Source organism: Oratosquilla oratoria, chromosome 14 (assembly GCF_046742065.1).
Source record: "Oratosquilla oratoria isolate Oo_2021 chromosome 14, ASM4674206v1, whole genome shotgun sequence".
Taxonomy (NCBI): Eukaryota; Metazoa; Arthropoda; class Malacostraca; order Stomatopoda; family Squillidae; genus Oratosquilla; species Oratosquilla oratoria.
In genome coordinates, this window is record NC_134790.1 from 68,814,013 (window position 1) to 68,824,219 (window position 10,207).

The 10,207-nt window shown below is 33.7% G+C and overlaps 1 protein-coding gene across 1 annotated transcript in view; it reads right to left on the reverse strand.

Annotated features, from left to right (window-relative positions):
• Positions 1-9,122, reverse strand: part of LOC143032913 (methyl farnesoate epoxidase-like) — a 108,964-nt gene extending 99,842 nt beyond the window's left edge. Inside the window, exon 1 of the mRNA XM_076198174.1 lies at positions 9,106-9,122. The gene's annotated coding sequence lies outside the window, so the exon portion shown is untranslated. The remainder of the gene's footprint in view (positions 1-9,105) is intronic.
• Positions 9,123-10,207: the final 1,085 nt, after the last annotated feature.

The window sequence follows — 10,207 nt, forward strand, 5'->3', positions numbered from 1 at the left end:
TTTTTATCATTTCTCTCTTTCTTTCCACGATTATAAATATTCATTGCTTATCTCTTCGTTCTCCTCTGGGTATCCAAGTTTGTCATAGGTTTTCATAATATAATAAAATTCGTCTTCTAGGTATTCTTTGCTACATATTCGTAGTGCCCTGAGAAAAAAACCTATTACTATACCACTCTTTGTCCTATCATCATGTGCGGAGAAGTAATGTATTAAATCCTCTTTGTTTCCTTTCTGTATACTGAGAAAGTCACAGTTTTTCCTACTCGTTGTATTAATGTATCGTGGAAGGGCAATTGTCCATTTTGTTCCTCTTCTACGGTGAACTGAATATCGCTGTTGACCGCGTTAAGTAATCTCACTTTATTATTTACAATGGTGTTTTCGGGGATGATAGCGAGGACGTCGTCTACATATCTAAACCAGTGTGATCCCCTACCATTAATTCTGATAAAGTTTTCTTTTTCCAATAACTCCATATATAGAGAGGCCATCACTGCACTTAAAGGACTACCTATAGCGAGACCTCTGTGTTGTTCATACTCGTCACCATTAAAAGTAAACGCACCGAAATTTACGCATAAATCTATCAATTCTATTTAATCTTGTTTTCTTACGGGTAGGTCAGCATCGTTCATATCTTTTATTACTATCTTTACTGCCTCTAACGCACCATCAGTGGAAACATTTGTAAATGAAGCTTTAAGATCATAGCTTACTAATTTTTTCCCCGTGAAATCTAAATCCTTTAATCTTGTCAAAAGATCGTTAGAATTTTTCAAATGTGTATTACTGATCGACCCCATTGTCTGTAATAACGGTTTGGCTAGACATTTCGCTAGTCTGTAGGGTGCACTGCCAACCCCTGAAGTTATGGGTTGCTTTGGAGCGTTAGGTTTGTGAATTATTTGTATACCGCCCATCTTGGGAGGATTGGGGTCTTCCTCCAGAAATCCCATTAATTCCTTTCCATTTTCAGTTTTATTAAGAATTTTCCTGGCATGTATTTTGAATTTATCTTCTTCACTCGTTGCGAAACCTATATGTTTTTTGTGATGAGTATTGTCGTCATCGAAGAGCTCCAACATTTTACTGATATAGTCCTCTTTTGATAGGATCACAATACCACCTCCTTTATCTGCATTGGTGATTATTATGTCTTTGTCTAAGCCTAGGTATTCTTTACTACAGATTCGTAGTGCCCTGGTATAGTAATAGGCCTTTTTCTCAAGGCAATACGAATCTGTAGCAAAGAATACCTAGAGGACAAATTTTATTATATTATGAAAACCTTTGACAAACTTGGATACCCAGAGGAAATGTTGAGGAGAACGAAGAGAAAAGCAATAAATATTTATAATCGTGGAAAGAAAGAGAGAAATGATAAAAATACTACCAATTTTGTATCAGTACCTGACTCAGAAACGTCACCAATAATAGACAAATATTTAACAAAAACAGGTATAAACATAGCCAAAATAACTAATAAGAGGATAGGTGATTTGATAAAGACTTCCGAAAAGAGAACCAATTCCGAAAACAGTGTCGTATACAAAATATTATGGCGAGTCATCAAGGGGATTAGATAAAATAATTTATGAACATAAAAACGACATAAAAGCACATAGGGCATCTAATTCTTTAGTAGTTCATGCGGAAAAATTTCGATTATTTACCAAACTGGAGAGGAGCTGAAGTGCTACATAAAGGTTTTGATAAATTCACTAGAGGAATTGTAGAATCAGCATATATTTCAACTAAGAATTCATCGAACCATCGAGGAGGGTTTATCAATTTAGCTAAACAAACTAGTATTTTAATTCTAGAACACACCAGCAAAACGACCTTTCCCAAGTATCCGAAAAGATAATTAAGTTTAGTACATAAACTTCAATTACAGTTTTCCGCACACTCTCTGAAGAAGTTCTACGCAAACGAAACGTTAGAGTGTTTAGGGTTCCGAGCCTTCCTCTGTGTGTATGTTCTCCATCATGTATATATATATGTATATATATACATATATATACGTGTGCCTTGTGAATTACTGCAAAACATATATATGTATATATATATATATATATATATATATATATATATATATATATTTATGTATATATATACATATATATGTTTATATACAAATATATATATTCATATATGCATATTTATATATATATATATATATATATACATCTACACTGAATGGTTCCCAGCGATACATATATATGTATATATATATATATGTATGTATATATACATATATATATATATATATATATATATATATATATATATATATACAGATGCATATATTAGTGAATCTAGGGACCAGGTTTTCATCGAGACATTTTCTATTGAATATCACAGCATACTCAGCGTTCGTGATCTTTTTCTTAACATTTTCATTTTTTTCTAATTATTCTCTTCTTAGAACTTGGTAAATGATGAATAATATTTCCGATCGAGTCCATTGTGGATATGAAAACTATAACATTACGACGTTTTGCCTAGACCTTAGGAATCTTCTGGTAATTTCTATTTCTAAAGCTACATACATGCTTAGAAATACAAAAAATACAAAAGATGGAATACTAGGAAAGATGGTAGTTCATGACGAGGGGGTGCCCTGAAAAATCCAAATGTCCACACATGTTTGGCATATGGTTTCTTATAAAAGCTGCCTCCAGACATTTCAGTTTTCTTTTGTCGTTGGTCTTTGAATTTATGACTGTGTTTTTGTTTAGTTGGTCTCGCGATATGGTAGTGTTATGTGTTTTTGTGATGTGATTTTTTATAGCACCGTTTTGCATGTGAAATGTCAGCCTTTGTGATAATGTTTGCGTTGTGTGGCCTATGTACTCTCCGTTGTATAGCACACCGTCTTTGTTAAGATTGCTGAGTACTTATACACAACGTGGTTTTGTTTTAATTTATCTATAGTGGCAGTCATATTATTTTTCATAACAAGAGACAAAGTTATAGGGTTGTGGTAATGAATAATTAGATCCAGTTTATCCTCTTGTTTTTTGGGCTTACAGTTCTTGTATATTATGTCTTTCAGTACTTTTTCTTCTGTTTTATAAGTAGGGGACATTGTGTTTTGGTAAAAGATGTTTAATTTATTCAGCTTATAATCTACCTTGATATTGTTGCTATTGGCTTTTTCCATATTGATTTTAATCTCTATGTCAATGTCTGTCATTGTGAATCCGTTATTAGTTAGAATTCATCCAATTGGCTCCTTCTCCGCCAAGAACTAAATAGAGTATAGCAAATTCTAACTAATAACGGATTCACAATGACAGACATTGACAAAGAAATTAAAATTAATATGGAAAAAGCCAATAGCAACACTATCAAGGTAGATAATAAGCTGAATAAATCAAACATCTTTTACCAAAACACAATGTCACCTGCTTATAAAGCAGATGAAAAAGTACTGAAAAACATGATATATAAGACCTGTAAGCCCAAAAAACAAGAGGATAAACTGAATCTAATTATTTATTACCGCAATCCTAGAACTTCGTCTCTTGTTATGAAAAATAATGTGACTGCCACTAGAGACAAATTAAAGCAAAACCACGTTTGTGCGTTGGTGCAGGGATTTGAGAGAGATCTCAAATCCCTGCACCAACGTACAAATTCGCTAAGAAACTGTGCTCCGTTCTAACTCCCTACACACTCCCACCACCTACAGTCTACAATCCACATCCGATATCCTAGATATTATCAAAATAAACTTCGCTAAAGGTAGAATCGCTTCTCTTGATGTGGAAGGGTTATACACTAATAGTTCCGTAGATCGCATAATTAATTACATCAGCAACAAAGTATACTACGATGACACCACACCTACATTAGATGTTCCAGAATTTATACTACGGAAACTGCTTGAATGCTGTACTATAGAGGTCCCATTCTCCTGCCCCCGCGGGAACAAATATTGTCAAATTGATGGAGTTGCAATGGGATCCCCCCTAGGAGTATTAATGGCAAACTTCTTCATGTGCTGCGTAGAAGAAGAAATATTCAGAAAAAAAGAAAAGCCAGATATTTATTGTAGATACATTGACGATATCTCCCTTAAGACCAAGAACAACAACGAAGCTGAAAAATTCCGCCACCTACCACAAGAGACATCTCAGCTCACTTTCACTATGGAAGATAACGTTGACGGAGCTTTACCCTTCCTCGACCTCCCAGTAAAACAAAATGAACATTCTTTTGATACAACAGTATACACAAAACCCACAAACCCTGGACACTGTCTTAATGGTTCTAGTGAGTGCCCTCAAAGATATAAGGACTCCACCATCAGTACCTATATCCGAAGAGCATTAACTCACTGTAGCACATGGAAACAAGTGCATAATGAAATAGAACGTTCTACTCAAGTACTGATTAATAACGGCTTCAGTGAAAAAGAGATAAATCACCAAATGAAGAAAATAATGAACGGCTGGCATAAAAACAACAATAATAATCAGAATAAAGAGAAAATTAACATCTATTATAAATCCACTTTTTCGTCAGCCTATAAAAAAGATGAACCTACAATGAAACAAATTATAAAAAGAAACATTAAACTAGTCAATCCAAAGAAAATACTCAACCTAGTGATTTATTATAAAACTAGGAAAACTGGAAAAAATACAACGGCGAGCCAAAAAACTGATTCCAAATATCAAAAATAAATCATACGAAAATGGACTAAAAGATATGAACCTGTTTTCCCTAAAAAAAAAGTATAGACTCAGAGGTGACTTGATACAGGTCTTTAAAATTCTAAAGGGAATTGACAACATCAAAAGTGACAAAATTTTTACATTGAATGAGAATCAGACAAGAAACAATGGTCTCAAACTGTCCGGAAATAGATTCAATTTGGAAGTAGGTAGAAACAACTTCGCCAACCGTGTAGTTAATGAATGGAATAAACTTCCTGCACAGGTAGTGCAATGTAGTTCAGTTCGAAGCTTTAAAAATCATTTAGATAAACACCTAAGCAAGATGCTGTAATGATTATAATTCATTTCATATTATTTGTTTTTGTTTTGTTATCATTTGTCTGTTTTGATTTTCATTTATTATTAGTTATATGTCAATTCATTATCATTTACTATTTACCTGTTTGTTTATTATCTAACTATACCTATGCACTTACTTATGTATTTTATTTGCTATTTACATTATTATAGTTTTTATTTATTAATTTATTATTATGATTTTTTTCGCATCCGACCTAGATATGGATCAAAAGGTCTCCTGTCGGCATGCTCCGCCTTTGTAATCCTTAGCCACTCCTTATTAGAAACAGCCCCCAACAAGAGGGAGGGGAACTTCAGAAATCATATGTCATCTAAAGGTTCACATGTACACGAGGGAACTGTGAAGCTCTCCCATCCACCTATATTGGCATGACGACAATAAGGTTATCCCGTCGCCTCTCATACCAACTGACATCTGGAGCCCCTAAAAATCGCTTAAGAGAAGCCCATGGCATAACACTATCAAGAGAGACCCTAGAGGAAAACACTGAGATTTTGGATTTACGTAATGACGATAGACGCCTCCCAATTCTAGATGAGTTGTATATTAAAGAGTTAAGCCCAAATCTAAATATACAAGCAGGGGACCTTAGAGCCCTCCCAAGCATGAGACAAACCGTTGTAAATCCAAACATGAGACATAACACCACAAACGCCAGTGCGAGACAAAACGCCATAACCATAAGCATGCCACATTCAGCCACAACACGAACCCGGAGGCTCTCCTAGTGCACGTGACATTTCATCACTGCCCGAAATACTAGGTGACCTTCCCTAAATTGATTAGCAAGTAAAAAAAATCTAGTATAAAACTTAGTACTTTAATAAGACTCATCGGATTTATCCTTATCCTAACAAGATAGAACATCCCTATAACTACTGAAGAAGGGTCTTGAACCCGAAATCGCGATCTAGCTAATATGACTACATACAGTCAAGCCATAAATTTCCTTTCTAAGGAAAACAAATCTATAATAAGGTATATGGAAAATACCTTTAAGAAAATAATTAGTGCACAACAAGCCATCACTTTTAATTATTTATATATATATATATATATATATATATATATATATATATATATATATATATATATATATATATATATGTATGTATGTAAGAAACATAGAACTAAAGACAAAGTTTTGTCTTCTGATGATGAGCCGAGTAAAAGTGGACATATGATGCGACATTAGTTGGTTTTCTATAAACGTTATATCTAAATTGTCTACCATTTTGATGAATTGAAATATCCAAAAATGGTAATTTATTCTCTATTTCTATTTCAAAAGTGAATTTGATTGAAGGGACCATACCATTTAGTTTTTCAAGGAATAAATTTAAGTTACGCTTAACTGGTCAAAGACACAAAATATCATCAACATATCTTTTCCACACAACTTGTTGGGGAAGAATCCTAGTTAGTAGTTTCATTTCAAAGAATTCCATGTACAAGTTACTAAGTACTGGGGACAGAGGGTTTTCCATAGCCATACCAAATTTTTGTACATAGAATTCACCATTAAAAACAAATTTACAATTTAAAATACACAAATTAATGAGCTCAATTATGGTTTTAACTGGAAGTGGCAAGTCATGTTTTGATAATGATTCATCTTCAAGATATACCAATCAGTCAATTACGGGAACACGGGTGAAGAGCGAAGTTATATCAAAACTAACTAGATTAAAATCATAAAGAATTTCTAGATTATTCAAATGATTAATTAAATCAACATTATTTGTGACGTGGGAAGAAGATATTGTACCCACTAAAGGAATCAAAATAGTAACAAGCCATTTGGATAAATTGTAAGTGACGGATCCTGTGGAACTGATGATGGGTCTAACTGGATAACCAGGTTTATGGGTTTTAATCAATCCATACATGTAAGGCAAGGAAGGGGACAAAGAAGAAAAATGTTTTATCAGATGTTCATGCCCTTTCAGAATATTTTTAATATTACGATTAAACTCACTATTTACAGATTCAAGCGTGTTTTTAGTAAGTTTTGTATATGTTTCACAATCTCCCAATAATGTTCCCATTTTTTCAATGTAATTTAATTTGTTAAAAATGACAATGCAATTGCTTTTATCAGCTCTAGTAATCTGTAACTGTTCATCTCTTTTTAACTCACGGTAAGACTTAAAAAAAAACTTTTAGGATAATTTGGAATACCATTTGCTGATAAAGAAGCATATGCAAAACCGTTGCTGATGTTGATATTTTGAGTAGAGACATCACCAATTTTTTCTAAATTGCAAAAACCTTTGGCCACGTTAACATAGTCTATTTCGTGTTGAGTTGCTGCGAAACTAAGACCATATCCTAAAGCACATGTTGTTGCACTATTTAAAGGTTTATCAGATAAATTTATAACAAAATTAGGGATGGCATGCTTGGACCAATCACTGTCTTCAATTGATATATATATATATATATATATATATATATATATATATATATATATATATGTGTGTGTGTGTGTGTGTGTGTGGTGTGTGTGGTGTGTGTGTGTGTGTGTGTGTGTGTGTGTGTGTGTGTGTGTGTGTGTGTGTGTGTGTGTGTATGTGTGTGTGTGTGTGTGTGTGTGTGTGTGTGTGTGTGTGTGTGTGTGTGTGTGTGTGTGTGTGTGTGTGTGTGTGTGTGTGTGTGTGTGTGTGTGTGTGTGTGTGTGTGTGTGTGTGTGTGTGTGTGTGTGTGTGTGTGTGTGTGTGTGTGTGTGTGTGTGTGTGTGTGCGTGTGTGTGTGTATTGAAACGTATATATTTTCTATTTGATATATATATATATATATATATATATATACATATATACAGTACATATAAATATACACACACACATATATATATATATATATATATATATATATATATAAATATATACACTACATATAAATATACACACACACACACACACACATATATATATATATATATATATACACATATATATATATATATATATACATATATATGCGAATAAATCACAAAAACATGTGATTCACAAAATGTGTAATAAAACCACTTGGAAAATAAAATGAAAGGTGACCGAACGTTTTCGTCTATTTAAGACATTTTCAAAGGTACAGAGTAAGGAAACAGTGACAATATATATACAAAAGAAGCACACTAGGGCGGAATTAGGACAGTTCCATTGTACCCTCACTCTCTCGGTATTACCGGACGTTTGAGTCGGCTACTGTCAACAATTTTGTATGTTATAAAGTTATCTAATTTACACATTTCCATACTCATATTCATGTTGTCCTCAAATGAAGCTTTTATATAACATGATTCTATGGTATTCCTCTCCTTAATGTTCTTACTTAAGACAATTTTCTTTGTGTTATCCCAATCTGTGCAATGTTTAAAATCCCTTAAATGTAAAAACAATCCACTTGAAACTTGCCCTGTTCTGATGTTATATTTATGTTGGATTATTCTCAATTATAAATCCTTGCCTGTTTGTCTAATATAATTAAAGTTACAATTTTTGCAAGTGATGCTATAAACACAGCCTTCATCACAAGCAGGTGAATTTTTGATCAACCTGTTTTTAACAATGTTGTTATTTCTAAAGACAATTTGGACACCAAATTTATCAAAAGTACGAGTTAAACTAACAAAATTTTGATGAAAAGGGAGGGTTGAAATATTCTTAAAACTAAATTGCTGATTATGAGTACGATTATAAAAAAAAATTCTTTGCTGTGTTTTAAGCTACGTCAATTAAGTGTTTTAGATATTTCAATTTATTACCAATGTCATAAATGGTTTCAATTTCTTGGTCTAAAAATTCATTGTTATTATTATTATTATTCATTATTATTAAACTGAAATTATTTCAGCTTTGGCGGAATTCGAACCCGGACCGCCGCAGTGGCAGCTGGGAACTCTACCGACTGCGTCACGAATCGTGTGTGTGTGTGTGTGTGTGTGTGTGTGTGTGTGTGTGTGTGTGTGTGTGTGTGTGTGTGTGTGTGTGTGTGTGTTCGTGTGTGTATGTATGTTCCAACAGTTACGAATAAGGAAACACTACCTGCACTCACAAATAGTAAGCCGAGTCTGACATTTGAGATGGAAGGGCTGCATTTAAATACAGTCGCCTCATAGGCAGTGATGATAAGATTATATTCTTGTAATCAGCATTAGAATGGGTTTTCTACGACCAGCAAACAGAATGCGAATGATATGGGACCTTCTTTAAATTAGATAACATATTCTGGCATAAGTTGCAATGTTATCGGTGTGTAGGAGTTGAGATGCTTTTTTTAATATATTTCAAAGGCATTTTCTTAATTGTGACTATTCTAATCAACCGGGAGCTAATCTCCAAAACGTCCGGCATTTTCTTTCGGTCTCCTTACGGAACGAGATGATAAAAACTTTTTTCTTGCCATTTTGACTGCTGCCAACTTGTTTTATTTCAGCCCCGTGATATCCTTGTCTTAGTAAAGGGGACACTGTGTAAGATAGATTAGCTTTCCTTTTTATTGGGAATAACGAACCTTAAACGTGTGAAAATGTGTAACCCAACAGACTTTTGGGGCGTGGTGACGCCGGTTGCAAGAGAAAGAGGATTGGGGAAGTAAGCTTACAAGTAGTTTTTTGACATGTTGACCACGGTTTTGACTATTCATGTCCTATTTTGCAAATTCTTATTAGCCAATAGATAACCTTTTGTATGTTGTGTGCTTGTGTTGTACATTTAACATAAAAGGCGACACCGTATAGTATTTCTTAAACTTATATACCATTTTTCACAAACCACATCTTTCACTTTCATCTCACTCACCTCATTCACTTCTACCTATACAGACAAAAATAAAAAAAAAATAAAAAAAAGACGACACTTTTCTTCATTGGTAGTACTATCCATTCATTCTTGGCGCGCCCCTCATATGGAAGAGAATGTAACAGTAACCTAATCCTCTACACCTCATTCTGTCACCCAATCGCATTTAAGTCTATTCACCATCCTGACCACGGTCCTTTAAAGCTTCATTCACCATCATCTATCCACCTTTTCTTTCATTGATCCTTTGATCTCATTCTCGATACCTCAGACTTATGAATCCTTCAAGGACATCTACTTTTATCCATTTCATGAAACAAAACAAAATCACCTCAGATTATTCTGTCCTACTTTTT